Source organism: Equus przewalskii, chromosome 1 (genome assembly GCF_037783145.1).
Source record: "Equus przewalskii isolate Varuska chromosome 1, EquPr2, whole genome shotgun sequence".
Lineage (NCBI taxonomy): Eukaryota > Metazoa > Chordata > Mammalia > Perissodactyla > Equidae > Equus > Equus przewalskii.
The window spans coordinates 110521088-110537506 of record NC_091831.1 but is presented as its reverse complement, the minus strand read 5'-3'; the positions used below and the strand labels follow the sequence as shown (position 1 = coordinate 110537506).

The 16419-nt window shown below is 38.5% G+C and overlaps 1 long non-coding RNA gene across 11 annotated transcripts in view; it reads left to right on the top strand.

Moving 5' to 3' along the window:
- LOC103565380 (uncharacterized) overlaps positions 1-16419 on the top strand; it is a 160994-nt gene that overhangs the window by 39826 nt on the left and 104749 nt on the right. For 2 of the 11 annotated variants that reach the window (XR_011525930.1, XR_011525924.1), the window contains 2 exons: positions 2089-2197; positions 3913-4179. The exons of 7 other annotated variants lie outside the window; for them this stretch is intronic. This is a non-coding gene — a long non-coding RNA (uncharacterized lncRNA). Of the gene's footprint in view, positions 1-2083; positions 2198-3912; positions 4180-16419 lie in introns of those variants that run through there. 2 more of the 11 variants (XR_011525928.1, XR_011525943.1) reach the window with 1 other exon arrangement.

Here is a 16419-nt window from a genome sequence, read left to right as displayed (position 1 = left end):
TTAGCATTGATTTAGTAGACTGCATAAAGGTTCATGCCCTCACCAATAAAGTAGAGCATCATCCAGTCAGAATAGAGGTTCCCAATAGAACAAAAAGACAAAGGAAGGACAAATTCCTTTTCCTTTCTTACACCTGAGACATCCGTTTTTTCCTGCCCTTGTACATCAGAGCTCCTGCTTCTAGGGTCTTTAAATTCTGGGACTTACACCTAGGTCCCCCTTGTTCCCAGGCCTTTGGCTTGGAAGTAGGAGTTACACCATTGGTTCCCCTGTTTCCCAGGCCTTTGGACTCAGACTAAATTATACCACTGGATTTCCTGGTTGTCTAGGTAGCAGATGGCATAATGTGGGAGTTCTGTCCTCCATAATCTCCTGAGCAAATTTCTATAATAAATCTCTTCTATAATAAATCTATCTATATGTCTGTCTATCTAGCTATCTGTCTAGCTCTATCTATTTGTCTATTTATTCTATAAGTACTATTCTTTTTCTGGAGAACCCTAATATAGATTTTGGAATTGAGAGTGGTTCCAGGGAACAGAATTTAAATGAGTTTTCTGACGTGCTTCTGTGGTTTCTGGAATTGCAATTTGACTAGATTGAAAGATGCTAATGACTCACTTTCCAGGAGGAAACAAAGCACTATTTGTCCATGGTATGAACTATTTATAGTGATACACAAAAATCTGCATTAGCTATTCCTAATCAACCACTTATAAGCATCAAGGAGCTAAATAACTTTGTATATGATACCTTTAGACATTTTAGGGAAAATAAGATATATAGTGAAATTTTTTCATTCCTCTCTGTTTTCATCCTCAGGAAGATTTTCCCTAAGCTAACATCTGTTGCCAATCTTTCCCTTTTTTTGCTTGAGGAGGATTTGCCCTGAGCTAACTTCTGTCCCAGTCTTCTTCTGTTTTGTATGTGGGTCACCACCACAGCATAGCCATTGACAAGTGGTGTAGGTCCGTGCCAAGGAACTGAAGCTGGGCCACCGAAGCAGAGCACACCAAACTTACCCCCTTATGGTCTTGGGGCTGGCCCCCTGTTCATTCCTTTTAATGTCACTGGACAAAGTGGTGAAAGAAAATGATGAACTTAGAGATCTGAATTCTCACCTCAAACATTGCAACAATGACCTAAGAATTACAAAGTGTGATCTGAGGAATAGTCTTACCTCCCGTAAGGACTGAAACTGCTACAAATAAAACTTTGATTGGATAAATTTCAAAAAGTTGAATTCCCAAAATCCTAGGGTGTCTACTGTTAAATCAAGGGCACTGATTGTGAAAGAGTAGTATCCTGTATGTTGGGATTTCATGTGGGAAAATGCTGATGAAGCTGAGGATATCAACTCACTAGATTGTGACATCTTATTTGTGAATGGAAGTACTCTCCCCTTCCCTAGTACCAGCAACATCCCCACTCCAAGTGATGGCAGCTTCCCAATTCATAAAGTATCAGCCTTTCTACCTCAGTCTGAGGGGATTAATATCACATTGCCTAAGAAAATGGGACTGACCCACATTGAAACAGTTCTCACCTATGACGAGACTCATGTCCTAGCAGGCCCCTAAAGGTAAGGTACAAAGTGTGACCCAAAAGGAGGTGCACTAGACACCAAAATAACTACTTGATTTTTCTGATTTATACAAGCATAAATCTTGAGAGTATTTGTGGGAATGGATATTAAGGGTGTAAGATAATATGGAAAGAACACAAAGTGGATCAGCTGAATTTATTGATATAGGCCCACTAAGCAGAGATCGCACATTTAATGTTGCAGCTTGGGGAGTGAGAAAGGGCACTAACAGTTTGTTGGGTTCATTGGCTGAGACATGGTTCAAAAGGTGGCCCACTGTAAGTGAAGTGGAAATGCTGCATCTCTCTTGTTTTAATGTAGATAAAGGCATTTTAAGCTTAGGGAGATTGAAACGTTAGAGTGGATTTGTCTTTTAAGACCTACTCACTCACACTGGGAGGGTGTAGAAAGCATACCTTTCACCAGTAATTTGAGAAATAAATTTGAGAGGGGAGCCCCAGCATTGTTGATAAGCCTTATGATTTATCTTCTCTTGAGGCCAGATATTACAGTGGGAACAACAACCACTCATTTGGAAAATCTAAATGCATGGGAGCAATTGGATTCCAGGGTGGCAGTGGCCAATGACATCACTCAATCACCATGGACAATGTAAGTGTAGTTACCCTAATGGACAGCAGAGACAAAGCAGCAATCAGAATAGTCTGACTAGCACAACCCTATGGTGTTGACTGTTTTTTATGATGTTCCTAGAAGTGAGAGAGATAGAGAGCCTACTAAATTCTTACTTGATCTGTATAAGCAGGAAAGTTCTAGGTCAAATGAATAAAAAGTTAACTTGAATCATAAAAATAGTCACAACCTACCAATCAATTCTCTGACTTGCGACAGTTTACAGACCTAGAACCCCTTAAATTCAGGGGAGACCAGGTCTCCTTGAGGAAGGACACCATTATACTACTGTTAAAATTTCTCCCAGACTTTCCAAAAGGGACATATGGCCTTTACCAGAGTAACTGCGTTGGGTGAAAAGATATAATTAGAACTTTCAGGGACTACTTGGACATTGGTTCTGAACAAACATTGTTTCCAAGAGACCCAAAACATCACAATGGCCTTCCAGTCAGAGGAGGGGCTTATGGGGGTCGAAGGATTAATGGGTTTTTACCTGAGCTCTGTCTTGCAGTCGGTCCAGAGTTTTCCTGAGCCCACCCTGTGGTTATTTCCCAGATCTAGAATGCATAATTGAAATAGAAATACTTAACAGCTGATAGAATTCCCTCTTTGGTTCCCTAATATGCAGAGTGAGGGCTATTATAGTGCTAAAGGCTATATGGAATCCATTTGAACTGCCTCTACCTAGTAAAATAGTAAATGAAAAGCAATATTGCATTCCTGGAGTAATTGCAGAGTTTGTGCTACCATCAAGAAACTGAAAGATGAAGGGGTGGTGATTCACACCACACCCCTCAAAACTCTATTTGGCCTGTGCAGAAGACAGATGGCTCTTGGAGAACAACAGTGGATTAAGAATATCTTACCAAATATGACACTAACTGCTGCTCTGTGGCAAATGTGTTATCATTGTTTGAGCAAATTTACACATCCCCTGGTATTTAATAAGCAGCTATTGATCTGGCAAATGCCTTTTTCTCCATCCCTCTCTATAAGCTCCACCAGAAGCAGTTTCCTTTCAGGTGGCAATACCAGCTGTACACCTTCACTGTCCTACTAGGGATATATCAACTCTCTACCCATGTGTTAAAAGTTAGCTTGTGGTGATATTGATTGCTCTTCCCTTACATAAGATATCACTAGTCCATTACATTGATGATATTATGCTGCATGGCCCTAGTGAGTAGGAATAATAACTAGACTTAATGGCAAGACATTTACATGTCTGTGGATGAGGAATTAATCAAACTAAAATTCAGGGGAATTCTACTTAAGAGAAATTTCTAGGAGTTCAGTGGTAGGGAGGATGTGTAGATATTCCTTTTAAGCTTTAGAATAAGTTGTTGCGTCTGGACCCTCCTGCAACGTAGGAGACATAATTCTTTGTGGGCCTCTTTTGGATTTTTGATAAAACATACTTGTATTTGGGTGTGTGACTCCAACCCATTTATGCAGTGACCTGAAAAGCTGCTAGTTTTGAGTGGGCCCCAGAATGCGAGAAGGTTCTTTAACAAGTCCAGGCTGTTATTATAGATGCGTTACAATGTGAGCCATATATTCCAACAGACCCAATAGTTACTGGAGTTTAATTGGCAGATAGGGGTGCTGTTAGGAGCTCCTGGCAGCCCCTATGGTTGAATCACAGTACAGGAATTTAGATTTCTGGAACAAGGCCCTGTTATCATTCACAGGTAACAACTCTACTTATAAGAACAAATTTTAGCCTGCTACCAGGCCTTAGCAGAGACTGAATGCTTCATCATGGACCACCGAGATATCAAGTGACCTGAGTTAACATCATGAACTGGATGTTATCTGACCAACCAAACCATAAAGATGGACATTCACAGCAATACTACATCATGAATTGGAAGTGGTATACAGGCATATCTCAGAAATATTGTAGGTTTGGTTCCAGACCACCACAATAAACTGAATATTGCAATAAAGTGAGTTACTTGACTTTTTTGGTTTCTCAGTGCATATCAAGTTTTGTTTACACTACACTGTAGTCTATAAAGTTAGCAATAGCATTATGTCTAAAAAAATGTACATACCTTAATCAAAAAATACCTTATTGCTGGCGCCAGCCTGGTGGCAAAGTGGTTAAGTTTGTACACTCTGCTTCGGCAGCCCGGGGTGCACAGGTTTGGATCCTGGGTGTGAATACACATACTGCTCTTCAAGCCATGCTGTGGTAGTGTCCCACATGCAAAGTAGAGGAAGATTGGCACAGACGTTAGCTCAGGGACCATCTTGTTCAAGCAAAAAGAGGAATATTGGCAACAGATGTTAGCTCAGGGCCAATCTTCCTCACACACACACACGAAATACTTTATTGCTAAAAAATGATAACCATCATTTGAGCATTCAGGAAGTTGTATTCTTTTTGCTGGTGGTGGGTTTTGCTTGATATTGGTGGCTGCTGACAGATCAGGTTGGTGGTTGCTGAAGGTTGGGGTGCCTGACAGTTTCTTAAAATAAGACAAAAATTAAGTGTGCTGCATCGATTGATTTTTCTTCATGAAAAATTTCTCTGTAGCATATGATGCTATTTGATAGCATTTTACTCACAGTAGAATGTCTTTCGAAATTGGAGTCAATCCTCTCCACCCCTGCCACTGCTTTATCAAGTAAGTTTATGTAATATCCTAAATCCTTTGTTGTCATTTCAACAATCCTCACAGCATCTTCACCAGGAGTAGATTTCATCTCAAGAAACCACTTTCTTTACTCATCCATAGGAAGCAAGTCTTCATCCATTGATGTTTTATCATAAGATTGCAGCAATTCAGTCACATCTCAGGTCCTACTTCTAACTCTAGTTCTGTTGCTATTTCCACCACATCTGCAGTTACTTCCTTTGCTGAAGTGTTAAGCCATCAAAGTCATCCACGTGGGTTGGAATCACTTCTTGCAAACTCCCGTTAATGTTCATATTTTGACCTCTTCCCGTGAAATACAAGTGTTCTTAATGTCATCTGGAATGGTTAATCTTTTCCAGAAGGTTTTCAATTTATTTTGCTCAGGTTCATCAGAAGAATCACTATCTATGGCAGCTATAGCTTTAAAAAATGTATTTCTTAAATAGTAAGATTTGAAAGTTGAAAGTGCTCTTTGATCCATGGATTGCAGAATGGATGTTGTGTTAGCAGACATGAAAACAGCATTAATCTCATTGTACATCTCCATCAGAGCTCTTGGGTGACCAAGCGCATTGTCAATGAGCAGTAATATTTCAAAAGGAATCTTTTTTATGAGCAGTAGTTCTCAACAGTGGGCTTAAAATATTCAATGAACCATGTTGTATAAAGGTGTGCTGTCATCCGGGCTTTTTTACCCCCCATTTATACAGCATAGGAAGCATAGATTTAGCATAATTTTTAAGGGCTGTAGGATTTTTGGAATAGTAAATGAGTATTGGCTTCAACTGAAAGGCACCAGCTGAATTAATCCCTAACAAGAGAGTCAACTTGTATTTTGAATCTTTGAAGCCTAGCATTGACTTCTCTCTAGCTATCAAAGTCCTAGATGGCATCTTCTTCTCATATAAGGCTGTTTCGTCTACATTGAAAATCTGTCGTTTAGTGTAGCCACCTTCTTTAATTTTGTTAGCTAGATCTTATGAGTACCTTGCTGCAGCTTCCACATGAGCACTTGCTTCTTCACCTTTCACTTTTATGTTATGGAGATGACTTCTTTCCTTAAACCTCATGAACCAACCTTTGCTAGCTTCAAACTTTTCTTCTGCTTCCTTACCTCTCCTGGCTTACCCCTTCCTGGCTTTATCTTCTATACAGACCACTAAAATTTTCTCTATATAAGCAATAAGGCTGTTTTGCTTTCTTATCACTTGTATGTTCACTGAAATAGCACTTTTAATTTCCTTCAAGAACTTTTCCTTTGCATTCACACCTTGGCTAATCATTTGGTACAAGAGATCTAGCTTTTGGCCTAGCTCAACTTTCAACATGCTTTCCTCACTAAGCTTAATCACTTCTAGATTTTTACTTAAAATGAGCAGTGTGCAACTCTTCCTTTCACTTGAACACTTAGAGGCCGTTATGGGATTATTAATTAGGCTAATTTCAATATTTTTGGGTCTCAGTGAATAAGGATGCCTGAGGATAGGGAGAGAGACAGTGGAATGACTGGTTGGAAGAATAGTCAAAACACACACACCATTTATTAATTAAGTTTGCTGTCTTAAATGGGTATGGTCTGTGGTGCCCCAAAGCAATTACAATAGTAACATCAAAGATCACTGAACACAGATCACCATAAAAAATATAATAATAATGAAAAAGTTTGAAATATTGTGAGAATTACTAAAATGTAACACAGAGACACAAAGTGAGCAAATGCTGTTGGAAAAATGGCATTGATAGACTTGCCTGACACAGGGTTGAGCAAAACCTTCAATTTGTAAAAAACATAGTATCTGCAAAGCACAAAAAAGCAAAAAAATAAAATGAAATATGATTCTATACAGGATTGGGTTTGGGCAGACACTGAAGGCACAAGTAAGTTTTGTGAAGAAGTGGCCTAAATGTCAATGATCCATACTTCCGCTGCTTTGCCTTCTCTCTCTTAACCCACACCCATGACTCCTTAGTGGAACGCCCTAAGATCAGTTGATAGAGGCATAAGAGATGCGAGCCTGGTTTTTAGATGGTTCTGCATGATATGCAGGCACCACTTGAATGTCGAGAGCTGCAGCACTACACCCCCTCTCTAGGACATCCCTGAAGGACAGTGATGAAGGAAAATCCTCCCAGTGGGCAGAACTTCGTTCATTGAACCAAGATGTTCACATTGTTTGGAAGGAGAACTGACCAGACATTGAATTATATACTGATTCATCAGCTGTGGACAATGGTCAGACTTGATGGTCAAGGGCTTAAAAGTAACATGATTGGAAAATTTTTGACAATAAAATTTGATGAATAGGTATGTGGCTAGAGCTCTCTCAATGGACAAAAATTCAGAAACATATTTGTGTTGCATGTGTGTAATCACCAAAGGGTGACAAGTGCAGAGGAGGATTTCAAAAATTGAGTGTATAAAAAGACATTTTCAATGTGCACCAGTCGATTTATTTGCCCAGTCACCCCTTTCATTGCCCAATGGGTTCATGAACCAGTTGGCCATAATGGTAGAATGGAGGTTATACATGGGCTCAGAAACATGAACTTCCACTTACCAAGGCCCAGTTCTAGTTCTGTCAGCAGTGAACACAAACATTGAGTCACTGATACGGTACCATTCCTCAGGTGTTCAGTCTGATGGGTTTAAGGACCTCATTTATATCAAGAGAAGTGTAGCAATAGGCCCATGCTAATGGAATTAATAGGTCTCAGCGTGTCCCCAGCATCCTGAAGCAACTGGCTAGATAGAATGAAGGAAGGACATTTTAAGGCTCAGTTCCAGCAGTAGCCAAGTGGCAGTATGTTTCAGGGCTGGGGCAATGTTCTCCAGGAGGCTGTATGTGCTCTGAATCAGTGTCCAATATATAGTGCTGTTTCTAAGATTGCCATGATTCACAGGTCCAGGAATCAAGGGGTGGAAATGAGAAGGGTACCACTCAATATTATCCCTTTCATCCACTAACAATGTTTTTGCTTCTTGTTCCCATGACTTTAAGTTCTGCTGACCTAGAGATCTTAGTTCCAGAGGAAGGATGGCTTCTAACAGGAGACAAACTGGAACTTAAGATTGCTGCCAAGCCACACTGAGCTCATCATGCCTCTGAATCAACAGACAAAGAGAGAAATTATTTTTCTGGCTGGAGTAATTTTTCTAAGTATTATCAAAGAAACAATCATAGCTGGAAAGTAGTTAAAGCTGAAAAAACAGGCTTATTGTAATAGAAGGAAATACAGCTCAGTTTAGAACTTTGCTCAGTTTTGAATGCAGCATGGGCATGTTGGAATTTATAACCAAAGAGCTTAGTGGAGGTCAGTGGAAGTGGTAATAGTAAGTGGAAACATCAAAGGTAATGGGAATTTTGCTACAGTGATCTAACAGGATTCTTGCTGAAGACAAGTTTGGCTGATCAGATACCTAGTGAATGGTGGTGGGTGAGAAACACAATTAGATATAAAAATTAATAGATATGGATGATGAGGGACTCTTGTTAAACTGAACAAGCTTAACTAGGATTCTTGCTAAGGATTTTACAAGGAAGTGTGCAGCTGAGCCTAGGAGAAGGATCAGGAGCTTAACTAAAGTTTGGTAAAGCAAAGAATCTTTGTCAGTCCCTCTCTTGTTCAGGAAAAGAAGAGACATTCTTCTTTTCTTTAAACATTATAAGTCCATTTTTGTTCAGTTATCTTTTGTTCATTAAGGACCTGGTGAACCATCTGTTGGGAATGAGTAGTAGAGGATATGCTCTATGGTGTTAACTTTCAAACGTTTAATGAAAGGGAGTTTCTAAAAAAAGAAAAGAAAAACAAAGACTAATAGTTAAAAAATAAGTTTCAGGTTCCAGAGGGTAGTCAGTCAAGTTGATTTATAGATGTTGGGCTAAACTATCATTAGATGGTGGAGTCAAGACAGCAGTGGCAATCTGATAGATTTCCTAGTTTGCAGTTTGAATGTCTGTGGTGATGGCATAGATGTTCCAAAAACTTTCCAAGTGGTTCACACAGCAGCAGGCATGAATTTTGCTCATTCGTGATTTGTTGTGGTGATTGATATCCTTGAAGTTTATATCAAGTCATCCAGCTTCAGCTTGAAGTGCTCTGGGAAAAGGGTAGCTTTAGTTCTCAATGATCCCAAGTCAGGAGGGAGAAAAAATTGAAAGGTTGATTTGGAGAGTTGTAACAAGATATTGGTAGAATCTAGAATAATTCAAAATTTGCCAAGGATTTACAAAAGTGCAGGATGGAGCATACAAGGGTGAGAATGGGAATGGCCTCCTCTGATGCAATTGCCACCTTGACTAGACTCAAATACTAGCAGGCTCCAAAAGGTGAAGTACAAAATGTCACCATGAAATTGTGTGGTCTACCTCAAAATAACTACTTGAGTTTTCTAATTTATGCAAACATAAATCTTGGAAATAGTGTGGGAATGGATAGTAAGCATGTGGGATAATTGTGTAAGAAACATAGAGTTAGATCAGCTGAATTTGTTGATTTGAGCCAAATAAGCATAGATTCTGCATTTAATGTTGATACATAGATAGTTAGAAAGGACTCTATGATTTTGTAGGGATGTTTGATTTATAAACATAAATCAAAAGATATCCCAACATGAGTGAAATGGAAATGCCTGATCACCATTTGGATTACTGTAGAGGAAGGGATTCGAAAGCTTAGGGAGATTGGAATGTTAGAGTGTTTTCATCATGGCAGACCTACTTACTCACACTGGGAGGGTCCAGAACACACACTTTTCTCCAATATTTTGTGAAACAAATTTGGGAATTGAGCCCTAGTATCTTTGAAGAAGCCCTGTGATTGTTCTTCTCTGTAGGCCAGACTTTGTAGTGGGAACTGCGGACACTCAACTGGAAAATGTAAATACAGTGTGAGTAATTGGGTCCCAGAATAGCAGGGGCCAAGTGGCTTTACTCAACAGCCAGAGGAAAGGTTGGTGTTTTTACTCTAATGGACAGAATAGTCAAAGCAGTGATCTAAGTGGTGTTAGTGGAACAGAAGTATGGTGTTAACTAGCTTTTCACAGTGTTCCTAGAAGTGAAAATGATTAGAAGTCTACTAATTTCTTACCTGATGTGTACCAGAAGATAAGTTCTACATTAAGTGAACAAAAGTCTAACTTGAACCATTAAAATAGTGAGTCACAGCTTCTCAATCAATTTCTCTATTTGAGCCAGTTACAGACCCAGAACTCCTGAATGAAAAAGAGATCATGACCTTTTGAGGAAAGGCCTCAGACCACTAACAAAAATTTGTACTATTATTCTTTCTCTTACCCTTCCTCAAAGAGGGCTATGGCTTTTTACCAGGGTAAATGTGCATGGCGGGAAAGGAAATAATACCATTCAGAGACTATTGGATGTTACTCTGAATTGATATGGTTTCCAGGATAACTAAAACATTGCTGTAGCCCTCCAGTCAGATTATGGACTTATGGGCTTCAAGATATAAATAAAGTTTTAGTAAAAATTAATCTCACAGTGTATTCAGTGGGTCTCTGAACTCATGCTGTGGTTCTTCCCTCAGTTTTAGAATGCGTAATTGGAATAGAAATACTTAGCAGCTGACACAATCCTCATATTGGTTTTGTGACCTGTGGAGTGAGGGTAATTATGGTAGAAAAGGCCAAATGTAAGCCATTAGAATTGACTGTACCTACGAAAATAGTAAATCAGAAGGAATATTGCTTTCTTGGAGGGATTTCAAAGATTTATGCCACCACAATAACTTGCAAGATGCAAGGGGGTTGATTCCCACCACATTCTCATTAAACTCTTCAATTTGCCTACAGAGAAGGCAGATAAGTTTTGGAGAAAGGTAATGAATTATTATAAAGCTAACCAAGTAGTGACTCTATTTTCAGCTGCTATACCAAATGCAATTTTATTGCTTGAGCATACTCAGAAACACCCTGCTACCTGGTTCAACTAATGATCTCGCAAATGCATTTTTCTCCATACCTATCCCTAAGACCTATCAGAAGCATTTTTCTTTCAGCTGGAAAGGCCAGAAACACACTTTCAAAGTCCTCCCTCAGTGGAATGTGAGCTCTCTAGCCCTATGTGTCAATTAAGATATTAGGGATCTTGATCACTTTTCTCTTCCAAGAGATACATCATTGGTCCATCATATTAATGACATTATGCAGATAGAACTTAGCAGAAATTGCAACTTCTCTACATTTACTGGTAACACATTTGCATGTAAGAGAATATGAAATAAATTTGACTAAAATTCCAAGACCTCTACCTCAGTGAAATTTCTAAGAGTTGAGAGATGTGGTGCATGCCCAGGTGTCCCTTTTAAGGTGAAGGGTGAGTTTTTGCATCTGGGTCCTCCTACAACCAAGAAAGAGGGACAAAGCCTAGTGGGCCTATTTGGATTTTGAGCAAAATGTATTCCTCACAAATAATTACATAAAATGGCCAAATGCACACGGCCCTTAATCCTGCTACACTTCCTTCTCTCTCCTACTCTACCCCTATCTCATAGTGGAGAGTTCCCTATGATCAGCTGACAGAGGAAGAAAAGATGCAGACTGTTTTACAGATGGTTCTGCACCACATGCAGACACCACTTAAAAGTGAAGAGCTGAAGCACTAAAGCCCATCTCTCAAACATCTCTGAAGGACAGTGGTGAAGGAAAATCGTCCCAGCGGCAGGACATCAGGGAGGGCACCTGATTGTTTCCTTTGCTTGAAAGAAGAAATGACCAGATATGCAGTTATATACTGATTCATGGGTTGTGGCAAATGGTGTGGCTTGATGGCCAGGGAGTTGAAAGGAACATGATTGAGAAACTGTTAACAATGAAATTTATCTCACGTGTAAGCTCCCCGAAGTATGACCTCAGCAGAGGAAGATTTCAATAATCAAATGTATAGCATAATATATTCAGTGGATAACAGTCAGCCTCATAACCCAGCCACCTCTGTCATTGCCCAATAGGCTTGTGAACAAAGAGGCCATTGTGGCAAGGATAGAGGTTATGCATGGATTCAACAATACTCATGTACACTCATCAAGGCTAAGTGTGCAATCTACCAGCAACAGACAGCTGCACTAAGTTCCTAATATAGCATGATTACCTGAGGTGTTCAGGCTGCTACCTGCCAGTAGGTTAATTATATTAGTCTGCTTCCATCATAGAAAAAGAAGCATTTTGTCTTTACTGGAAGATAGCTTTCCTCTGGATATGGATTTGCCTTCTCTGCATGTAGTACTTGAACCAAAACTACCATCTGTGTACTTATGGAATGCCTTTTCCATTGGTATAGTATTGCAGACAGCATTGTTTTAGGTCAAGGAACTCGCTTCACAGCAAAAGAACTGCAGCAATAGGCCTATGCTTATGGAATTCACTGGTCCTACCATGTTCTACACAATTTTGGAGCAGCTGGTTTGATAGAATAGTAGAAGGGCCTTTAGAAGACTCAGTTACAAAGCCAGTTAGGTGGAAATACGTTGCAGCACCGGAGCAGAGTTCTCCAGGAGACTGTGTATTCTCTGAATCAGCTTCCAATATATGGTGCTGTTTCCTTTATATCCAGGTCCAGGAATCAAGTGGTGAAAATGGGAGTGGCACAATTTTTGCTGCTTCTTCCTATAATTATATGATCAGCTGATCTAGAGGTCTTAGTTCCAGAGGAAGAAATGCTCTACCAGGAGATAAAACAGTCATTCCCATGGATGAAATTTAAGACTTCAACCTGGCCACATTGATCTCCTCATACCTCTGAATCAACATGCAAGAGAGGGAGTTTGAGTGAGGCTAGGGTGATTGTGACTACTGTCAGAGAAAATTCATAGCTGGACAATAGATAAAGTGGTAAAAACAGATTTGTTGAGGATTATTGTAGTGGGGTAAAATAGTTCTCAGTGTTTAACTGGAGTTAATTCTGAATACAGCAAGGGCAAGTAGTTATTTATAGCCACAGAGCCTGAAGGAAGTCAGCCGATTGAAAATTACTAAGATGAAACTTGAATGGTAAGAAAATTTTGGCTAAACAGACCTCACAGGATTATTGCTGAAGACAGGTTAGGCTTACCAGACATAACCTGGAAAATGACAGAGAATGAGAAACTTGATTAAATATCAAGTGTGAGAAGATACGGGAGGATGTAAGATGTTTCCTATACTAACTTAGCATGATTCTTGCTGAGGATTTTATAAGGAATTGTACAAATGGGTCTATGAGAAGTTTCAGGAGCCTGACTAAAGTTTGGTCATCTGAAGAATCTTTGTCAGTCCCTTATATTGTATACAATATAAGCCCATTTATTGTTCCATCACGTTTTTTTTTTTTTACTAAGGACCAGCCTAATCATCTGTTAAGACTTGATAGTAGAGGATATGTGGTATAGTGCAAGCCATGAGGTATTTCATAAAGAAGAGTTTCTATGAAAATAAAACAAAGACAGAGATTGATATTAAAAGATCCCAGAGGTCAGCTTTTGTGATTTCTAGATGTTGGGCTCAAAGCTTCTTTAGATGGATGCATACAGAAGTGGCAATCAATGGATTTCCTGATTTGGAGTTTGATTGTCTGTGATGATGACATTAGCTATTTGGGTGAATTTCCTGAGTGACCCACACAGGAACAAGCAGGATTTTTGCCAATATGTGATCTATTGTGGTGATTTCCTTGAAGTTTACATCAAGTCCTTCAGCTTCAGCTTTTGGGAAAAGAAAAGTTTTAATTCTCAATGATTCCAAGTCAGATGGGAGAAAAAAATAAAACCATGTTTGGAAATTTGTAACCAGACATAGGAAGAAAGTGGAAGACTTAAGGATTTGTCAAGGATTGGAAAATGTGCAAGACAGAACTCACAAGTTACATTGCAGTTTTCCATTGAAATATAATTTGTCTCTCTATAGTCATCATCATTCAAGCAGAGATAATCAAAATAACAGTAATCATCTTGAAAAATGCATCTGCACTCATTAAGCTTAGTATGATTATTTACATAAGTGCAGCAAGGGTAGTGTCTAACCATATAGGTCTGTTGAGTTTGCATTTTTGGAACTTTTCATAAGAATTATCAGATTGGATTTTTCAGTATCTCAGAGCTAGGAAGCCAAGTCAACAACTTGCCACCAGATGTTGCCTGCAATGCCTATAGATTTAGGTAAATTCCTCTCTTCCAATGATCAAATTATTATCTTGAGATTCCTAGTCATACCAGGAAGTGAACTTCCTTACTGACTTTTAGAGTAGGAAACCATATAAGATGGGTTCAGGCTAGTTTTTCCAAGAGTGGGTATAAGCATTGGCTCCTTAAAATCAACCTTAGCTCCTAAAGCTGTCTACTCACATCTCATCCCATGCGCTTCATTCTCAAATATGACATTCCATTCAAAGACTTGGTAATATAGTTAATGTTTCTAATTGGGAGCTGTTATGAAGGAAACAGAGGCTTATTGAACTTATGCAAAGACCTATATTCCCATAAAAATAATGCTCACTAAGAATTTTCAAATTCTGAAGGTATGAATTAGGGAGAAAAAGGAATTGTTTCATCTTTGTTCACAAAGTTATACTTTACCAAATTGCTGTAAGTTACATGCAACTTAAGAGAAAAAGTTTTATTTCTATATAGTAAACAAAACATTAAACAAACAGCAATGTTTAAGCAAAATTATAAAAAAAATGTAATTGTCCACATCGGTTCCTTAAGTCCTATGTTATTAATTATTTTTCTGCTAGATCTTAGGTTAGTTACTTTAGTTAGTAGGTCAGCTTCTTCATTACTTCTTGAAATTCTTACTCAGTACAGAAGCATGGTCTCAAAGCTATTACAGTTATTTCATTATGAAACATTCATGCCCATAACTGATTGCAACCAATTACAGAGAAGAATCAAAGCAAAAAACAATGACTATATGTGAATGACAAATGACTTTAAAAGTCCATTGTTAAACTTCTGATGAGAATTAATTTGACAAGAAAAATTATTTCTTTCTGTGGCATACAACATTTAAGCATAATAACTGGACAAAAGGATATTCACAAATTTCCATGAATTCATACAATTTCTGTATTATCTGTAAAATCTTTATATCTGTAATATACAATCTGTATTTATGTAACCTAAGAAGCCTTATTTTCACTTCTTATTTGACAATGTTTCCCATGTAATTTAACATACCAAATAAATCTAATTAGTTTAGCATATCCCTTTTATAAGGTAAGAGATAAACCCTTTGAGATTCTCCAGAGGTACTGTGGGAAATCTCAAAGTTAATTTGAGATGAAAAAGACTGCACTTAGAATTTGATTTTGGGGAGTTGTCAAAAGGTTGAAAGTTTGAACACTTGACTAAATAGGATCACAGGTCACTGTGCAACTATGCTTAGTTATCCATTTAAAGAAAGTGACAATTAACAGATCTCAAAGGGAAATACAGAAAGTTATATAGTTGTAAAATATCTACTTCTTTTAATACTGAGAAGATAGTTTTCTTAAGTAATCAATATTGTGACAAAGATACCATGAAGCACAGGAAATTAAATCACAAAATCTTGGTTTCCCATGCAGAATCTTAATAGGTATAGGAATTTTTATTTATTTATTTATTTAATTTATTTACAATTTCTTACTAAGAACAGACCAATAATCTAAGAAAACTTTGGTTTTGTAGCAGAGAGGAGAATCAAATCTAGTTTTATATCACTGTACTGTTTATTCTAAGGTTAATTTTTAAAAATCTTACAGATACAGCAATCCCAATCTTAGCCAGGTCTTAGTATGCAAAATAAGATTACTTTCCCACAACTTACTTTCCGCAATCTTTGTATAGCTTTCCCCCCCTTATATCTATTCAGTATTTGTCTTGCTTGTGTCTTCTTTTTCATTCTGGAATAGCCATTCATTCACTTTAAAACAAAATTATTCCTTTTCCCTTTAGAAAAAACACATCCTGGAAGTGTCAAAATGGTAGCATAGAACCATCCTAAACTTATCTCCCCCCATGGACACAACACATATATCTATATAGATATGGAATAATTTCATCTGCAAAAGATCTGAAAACTGGATAAACAGAGCCTCCACAATAAAAGATAACAGGGTATCATCAAGACAGAAATGAGAGGCAGAGTCAAGGTCTCACCCAAAAATACCCACCCTGGATGCAGTGATCTGCAATTCGGAAGGATCTAAAAATACAGAACTTTTCTCTGAGGAGCAAAGGAATTGTGCTCCATGTCAGGCACTCCAATCCTTAGATCCTGCACATGAGAGATGAGCCTCCAAAACACCTGGGTCTGAAAACCAGTGCAGATTATGTTCAGGAAAACCATAGAATTATAGGGAATGGAGAATCCACTATTAAAAGTCCTGTGTGCAGACTTACGCGTCCAAAGACCTAGCAGAACAAAACATTTTGAAAAGCACCTAGGCCATATGTGATGGAAAGGTACCAGTTTGGAACTCTCCCTCTAACTTGTTAGCACCTGTGGGGATGCCCCACTGAGAGCCCTGCTGATGCCCACACCACAGCCATGCACCAAAGCCAGGCTGAGTGAAAACCTCA